This window comes from Sinocyclocheilus anshuiensis, unplaced genomic scaffold (assembly GCF_001515605.1).
Source record: "Sinocyclocheilus anshuiensis isolate Anshui unplaced genomic scaffold, SAMN03320099.WGS_v1.1 scaffold371, whole genome shotgun sequence".
In the NCBI taxonomy this organism is placed as follows: Eukaryota; Metazoa; Chordata; class Actinopteri; order Cypriniformes; family Cyprinidae; genus Sinocyclocheilus; species Sinocyclocheilus anshuiensis.
The window spans coordinates 133,159-141,031 of NW_015549597.1; the positions used below are offsets into that span (position 1 = coordinate 133,159).

The 7,873-nt window shown below is 39.7% G+C and overlaps 1 protein-coding gene across 1 annotated transcript in view; it reads right to left on the reverse strand.

The window, feature by feature from the left end:
- The window catches only part of LOC107658408 (myelin transcription factor 1-like), a 39,138-nt gene extending 31,265 nt beyond the window's left edge, over positions 1-7,873 (reverse strand). The window contains exons 1-2 of the mRNA XM_016446945.1: positions 7,607-7,873; positions 7,357-7,392 (exon numbers count right to left, since the gene is read on the reverse strand). The gene's annotated coding sequence lies outside the window, so the exon portion shown is untranslated. The remainder of the gene's footprint in view (positions 1-7,356; positions 7,393-7,606) is intronic.

The window sequence follows — 7,873 nt, forward strand, 5'->3', positions numbered from 1 at the left end:
CTTTCCCTCTCAATGGTGCAATTAGCACTAATACACTGGGATCCGGTCCACAGAAGTGCAGGAGACTATGGCCAATAGCTCAGATCAATTGGCATGAATGAGCGTATCCTCATGCAGCGAGGAGGAAGGAAGCAGAACGGCAGCATGCAACTGCATTACTGCAACCATATTTCTCTTGCATTTTTGCAGTGAAGTGACTGAATGAAAAAGAGAGTGATGCTGTCCTCTGAGATTCAACAAAGGGTTTCTGTTCTACTTATGTGCATACACACGCTTAACCACTGCTGTGAGAAACACCCCAATGCCCTGTGCTCACACCAATGCCGACACCATCTCGCGCTGAATCTGCTCGAGTTTCCAAAGTGCTAGACCAATCTCAGCAGCAGGACTTGTGTTTGGGTCTTTCATCAGTCACATGGGGGAAAAGCTCTGTCAGTGCAACGGGTCTTTGGCACAACACTCCTGTTCTGCCAAAGCCAGATACGACCAGAGTGCATGACACCTGTCCCTATATAACACTCCAGCAATCAAAAACTATTGAGCAACATCAACCTCCTCTCCTGAAAAGACCAGCTTAAAACAACATTGCCTTGATTTGGTGCTGATCTAGCTGGTGGACCAGCAATGTTGTGCTATTTACCTGCAGTTAATGCTGGTCAACAAGCCTTGACCTTTTGATGAAGATAGTAAATCCAGGAAGTTTTGCTATAAGATAAAAAAAAAACAAAAAAAAAGCCTGGTGGGTACACCAGCAAAGCAACATCCAGTTCTGAGGAACAGAAATCAAAACAGAAGTAATGCAAGTTGCATGATCAGATCATTTTGTTAAATTGACACCATAAAACCAGAATGACTATATTCTAAATAAATTCTAAATTATTTACTCACACATAGAACTGAAAATGTTTTGCATATTAAATTTGAAGGGATAGTTCACCCCCCAAAAATGCAAATTCTGTCATCATTTGTTCATTCTTGTGCCGTTTTAAACCCTTTCCTTCTTCTGCAGAACACAAAAGAAGATATTTTGAAAACCGCTGGGTTCCAAACAGCATTGGACCCCATTGAATTTCATTTTAAGCATAAAAACACACACACACACACATAAGAAATAAAGCAGTGCATGGTTTATGCCATGACATGGCATGAGGGTGAGTAAATTTCAAGGACAATTATCGGAGTTGTAGTATGTTTGCAAAAATTGAACTGCTGAAATTTTAGAAGCACTTAAGTGTTCATACAGTGTTTTAAAGACATTGTTTTAGTCAGACAGAAGATGAACTTTTAAGATTGGCACAGTTTCTTTCAATCCACAGTGAGATTTGTGTTATAAAAACTTCAAATGCTTCTACTCAACGAAAATAAAGCTTCGTGCTTAAGAAAATCCAGCTGTACTCTGTTTCTGGTGATGCCTCAGAGCAGCAGTGGATCTCCTCTGTCCTTGAGCCCGCAGGTATGGCCGCCAAAAACCTTGCCATTGTCATGACAATCAGTGTGCACTTTTCGCAGTACGGCCTGTATGTGACACAAAACGTGTCAGTGGAAAACCACTTGTCCACGGCACAAAAAAAGCTTTTCTATTGTTAAAAAAAAACATATGAAAGCCAAGCAAAGTGCTTCTACTTCGGTGAAGAAAGTGGTGAGAAAAACGTTATACAACATAACTTTTTATAAAAGCAACGTAACTTTGTCATGCATTAGTTTTACAAGTAACTTCCCCCAACACTAGTCATCAGCTCAAACGCCAAAGAGAGACACACTCAGGGCAAAAGAGGGAGAGACAGATGGAAAGTGGAAAAGAGGAGTGAGTGAGTTTGGGGAGGTGAGAGAGAAAGGACAGAGCTGAAGTAGGCCAGAGCACAAGGGAGACCGTCTGTCCCAGATCAGTCCTTTACCGTGAGCGGAATGAGAGAAGGAGAAAAAACGTGAGTAGAAGTGTGTAAAACGATGGGGCTAAATCCCGAAAGCTTGAACTCTCCCCCTCAAGAGCCTACACAGTAAATATTAGAGGAGGGAGAGATTCACCATCTTCAACTGTTGGGCAAACACACAGAGAGAGAGAAAAGGACGAAAGGGCAAGGAAAACTCACTGACTGTACAGGGGACAGAGAAGTAAAGTGCTTAAAGAGTGGACGAGGAGGAGGGGAAGTGGTCGGGAACAGCGAAAAAGCCAGGATGGAACTGAGAACAAACACAACCTGATAGGAGTTGAGTAAAATTAACAGGAATGAAACAGTGAACACCATATCAGGCCTCCACGCTGGCCTAATTTACACAGAGTCATTGGTATTGATCCATGCTGGCCAGGTAGAGCCCACTGCCTCGATTCATTAGCTTAGACAGGCAAATGTGTTATTAGAAAACGTTCAGGATGGAAATGTTTGTTGAATACCACATTTGTATCTACTCATTTCAAAGGACAATGTGAGAAGAACTTCAGATTACATTGATCACAATTGCTCTGTGTGGTATAGTCGTCAGGTTGTCCACATCGGCAGTAGATTTGAGTTGTGAGTGTGTGATCATTTATCTAAGCCTGCTGAAATGGTGTGAGCTGTTACTATTTTGAGATGAGAACATTTCTCCTCATTTACTGTTACAAGTGTGAGGATGCGTTGCAGGAGATCCTCCTTCTAAGCATAATGAGAGAGAAGTGTTTGAACTACAAAGAGAGCGGCGGTACTCGCACATACCAGCACGTCTCTAAACGAAGACGTGGAAGAGGCAATAAACACAAATATGAAATGACTGGAAAGAAATACTAGGGATGGGTCAGGATGGTTGATGTTACTCTCACATACCTGCAGTACTAGTTGTCCTTCTCTTCAGCATGGATGCATTAAATTGATGAAAAGTGACAGTAAAGAATTTTACAATGTTACAAATTATTTTTTTTATCAAATAAATGCTTTTTAAACTTCTATTCATCAAAGAATCCTGAAAAAGTATAATGGTTTCCATAAAAATATTAAAGGGATAGTTCACCCAAAAACGAAAATTCATTACTCACCCTCATGTCGTTCCAAACCCGTAAGACCTTTGTTCATCTTCAGAACACAAATTACAATATTTTTTATAAAATCCGAGAGCTTTCTGACCCTCCATAGACTGCAAGGGTCCTACCACGTTCAAGGCCCAGGAAGGTAGTAAGGACATTGTTAAAATATTCCATGTAACATCAGTGGTTCAACCGGAATTTTATGAAGCTATGAGAATACTTTTTGTGTGGAAAAACAAAAATAACTTTATTTAACAATTCCTCTTCCCCAAGTTACCATCTACCGCTATTATGGAGAGTACCATGGCACATGCACGTGCTTTCCTCTGTTCATAAACAAGGCGCAGCGCATCCGTGTTCTACGTCAGCAGCAGCACATGTATGCGTCTTGGTACTCTTAATAGAGTACGGTATAATGGCGGTAGATGGTAACTCGGGGAAGAAGAATTGTTGAAAGTCGTTATTTTTGGTTTTCTTTGCGCACAAAAAGTATTCTCATAGCTTCATACATTTTCGGTTGAACCACTGATGTCACAGATGTCTCGGGACTTCATCAAAAATATCTTAATTTGTGTTTCGAAGATGAACGAAGGTCTTACGGGTTTGGAACGACATGAGGGTGAGTTTTCAAATGAATTTTCATTTTTGGGTGAACTATCCCTTTAAGCAGCACTTCTGTTTTCAAGACTGATATTAATTTCTTGAGCAGCAAATTATAATTATTTCTGAAGGATCATGTGACACTGAAGACTGGAATAATGACTGCTGAGGATTCATCACATGACTAAGTATATAATATCACAATAAATATGTGGTTTTGCACACCCCTGCTCTGGACACATCTATGTTTATGCATGATATGCATGGGGCAATGCAAATGAGAGGAGAAGCCGGGTTTTCCAGAGCATTGAATGGAAGGGTGTCAGTGGCGTTCTAGTTTCCCAATTTATCAATGGCCTGTTCAATGTGGCTAATTCTTAACTCACTTTGTGTGCCTTTGTCTGATTATCCACTCTGTCATCCTATCTCATATCCCCCCGAAGCGAACAACTCACACTACACCGGAAAGACTCTGTGTGTATGTGTGTGTTTAAAGGGAAGGCAGAGAGTGTGAGAAAAGAGAGCGGGTGACAGTTTTGACAGCGTGTGACTGAGGAAGAAATTACATGCAATGTTGGCAACACCATTCTGCCCTAATATCTGTGCCAGGAAAACATATTTGGAAGTTTTTGCTTCTCTTATCCTATTATTGGCAAATATTTTTTTATTTTAATTCATTTATGTATTTTTATGTATAAATCTAACAACATTTTGTTTGTGAAGAAATAAACTCCCTTTTAGTCTTTACAACTCTATATATTTTTCCCTCCATTTTTTTCTACTGCAAAAAACATTTTCTTAATCAGTTTGCTCGTTATTGGAAAATTGTTATTTTGAGTTTTAAGCATAATAACCAAATGTAGTGATTTAATAAAAACAAGTAAACACATCCTCTGAAAACAAGTCTTATTAGTTTTAAGAAAATTTTATTATTTTACTGGGAAATATTAATTTATTTAGCAATTTTTCCAAATATTGTCTTAATTTTTAACAGCTGGTATAGAGGTAATTATCCACAGATCTTCACTTCTCTTTGGCTTCATTGTTTATTTTTCCCTCCCCCATGTTGTTTCTCTCTCTCTCTCTCAATAACTGGCTAGAAATACATATATCATGTAATTATGGGTGACCGCAGCAAAGACCTGCAACAATTTCCCTCTTCTGAGCACAGACAATGTATCAGAGGAGGATATACGCGAAAAACAAAGGCTTCTAATAATAGATTCAGCAGATAATGGCAGGGGATAGTCCCAAACCAAATCAACACACACTCCCTGTGAAGCAGCACATGCAGACTCAAGATCTCTTCACATCTGTGCAGAGGAGAGAATGTTTGCTTGTCGGTTCACTTGTGTGCCACTTCTAGCCTGTGAGGTGAGCATTCAGTGGGCTGTCTGAGCAGCAGTGTGTCTGTGGGCGGAGAAGAATCTGTAGCGAATAGTGTGATTATGGGAATCACCTGAAAAGTACCTAGCCTACTTATATTCACAACTTTTTATAATAAATATTAATCTGGGATAAATGGCATGTACTAGAAAACGTAATATAATAATAATAAAAAATCAGTTTGTTTTTTGTTTATCTGTTTGGGTGCGACTTGCTTCTATGGAAAGCAAAAGGAGAAATTTTTAAGACTATGTTTCTATGTTCAGTTCCACATAGAAATACACTTAATGGATACTGAAGCTTTTAAGCTTTAAAAAGAACACAAAAAAACATCATAAAAGGGGTCCATATGACTGTCAGAGGTGCAATATTCTGCATCATCTGACGTTATACAATAGATCTGTGTGACAAAAAGATAAAAGAACTTAAGCTGTTATTCACTAAAAATATTGACATTTGCTCTAGCTCTCCTTGGCGTGTTTGTGGATTTGTGATCACATCAAGTCAGATCTTTTTGAATGCATCGGTTGATGCACTTCACAAAACATTTGTGCACAAAGATTATCATTAAATAATAACCTATATTTTGGTCTGTACTAACAAAGCTTTTGCATGGGTTCATATAGGGCTGGACAATAATTCAATATCAATATGTATCGCGATATACTTTTTTTCAATAACGGTGATGTGATTTTTAAACACATTTCCGATATTTCGATATACATTACCAGTGTTTCCCATACATTGATTTATTTGTGGCGTTTGACTTCGTTGAATAAACATGAGCACTGCACGTTTCAAAATCAAAACGCGGCGCGGGTGTTTTATATGAATGTATCTCTGAAGGGAACCGACTATCTTCAGAATAGTTTAGATGGCATTTTTATCTGATAAAGTAGCGTTCATGAGCGGAGCTGCTTTGTTTACAGCCATTACTGGAGAAACCGTTAGTTCCACCGCTCTCACAGCGCCTAATGTTGGGTCGTTCTTGAACGAATCGTTCGTTTTGAACGAATCTTTAATGTGACTCGGGAAGAACGAGTCGTCTCGGACTGGTATGTTAGCCTATAGTTTGAAGTAAAAAATATTAATATTAATAAGGAGAATCTGAGATTTATTTGACAGTGATTTCACATGTCTTGTTTGTATGAAGGCTAAATACCAATAAAAGGTGAACATTTATTTATTTGCGCCATTTTTTTCCAAAAATATTATATAGTTTTATAGGAGTAGGTTTCATAGAGTTGGCAAATTAATTTTTCATAAGTTTGTAGGTACAGACATCTGTTGTGGCCGTTCTTGGCCGTTTTTATGAGGCTTTTTTAATAGTGTTCATATCGATATCGGAATTATATCGTATCGACCGAAATTAAGAAATATATCGTGATATAAATTTTGGCCATATCGTCCAGCCCTAGGTTCATAAGACTTGGAATAGAGTGCACTAGTCGTATGGACCACATTCAGTGGTACTTTTTGAATCTTCAGTTCACTGTAATTGCATGCAAAGAGTGACCGGTATAATATTCAATATTCCACCCTTTGTGCTCCACAGAATAAAGACAGTCATAAAAATTTGAAATGACATGAGAGTGAATAACTGATGACAGAATTTTCATTTTGGGTGAACTATCCCTTTAACAGCCAATTCTGTCATTCACTGCATATGCTTACGAGAAAGAAAGACAAAAGGCAGTGAACTGGAAAGAAAACTGATGTGGCATTTAAGAGATGCAATCATACGAGAGCTGCCACGCTTGCAGATCAGACCGTTAGCACTGCTCAGTGAGTAAGTCTGCATGCATGCCAATGTATGTGGGTGGGTGTGTTTCAGGGAGTGACAGGATACTGCATATCAGGCTTCTCCCTTTAAAATACAGAGGAGAAAAAAACATTACACTCTGCTGATTTGTATCATTTACTTGTCATTATGATGATCTTTCTGTGCCAAGCTCTTTCTTTCACAGCAATGCCATATATCCAGAAAAACTTACTCCCTGCTGATGCAGTATTCACCTATTCTTTCTGTGCACCTCCTGTTTTAAGCGAACCTCTGTCTCTTTAAAGGAAGATCAGATTCTCACGCTGCTGCAGCCAAACTACAGATAATAAGCACCACCAGCCCAGTCTGATCACCTCACATCATTCACTCTGTACAACAGACACAGCGCATGCACGGGTCGCCTCTGTTTCCCAATAGCTCATATTTCCAGATCTGAATGGCTCAACTTTAAATGGCAAACCACCAGCCACCATCTACACTCATAAGCCCTTTTGGGATCCATTCATCGCTCATCCTCCGCACATTTTCACAGCCTCCCATTCCATGCACCCCCCTGGCACAGGCGTAAGGAGAAAGAAGCCCCACTTACTGTCTTGCTGTGGTTGCCTCTATTTGTAGATCCCTCCTTTGTAAATGGAGAGAATGACAGCAGTTATAAAAGAAGGGGAAAATCCAGCAGCTGGTAAAAAAAAAAAAAACGGGGGAAAAAAAATACAACAACGACAAAAAGAGAAGGAGAGGAGAGAGAGAGAAGGCAGATAAAACAAAAAAAAAAAGAAAGAAAAATGAAATGGAGGAAAATAAATCACCGCGGCAACAATTAGGCCTTTGGAAATTACATTTTAGAGCGTGTCCTGCGAGCCGGTGAGCGCTGGGACCCAATGCATATCCTCAGCGTGCAGACACCGTTCCAGTTGCCGTGCAATAGTAACACTTCTATTTCCTCGGTTCTGACAAACGATCTCACACTCTCTCTTTCCCTCCTCCCTCCTTTTCTCCCTGCCACGTTCAAACAGCCCCGATCGCTCGTTCTCTTTCAGCTGGTTGGTTGGCTTCGTTCCTCTCTCATCCTCTTGTTTCCCTCCCTCCATACCTGCCTTTCTCTC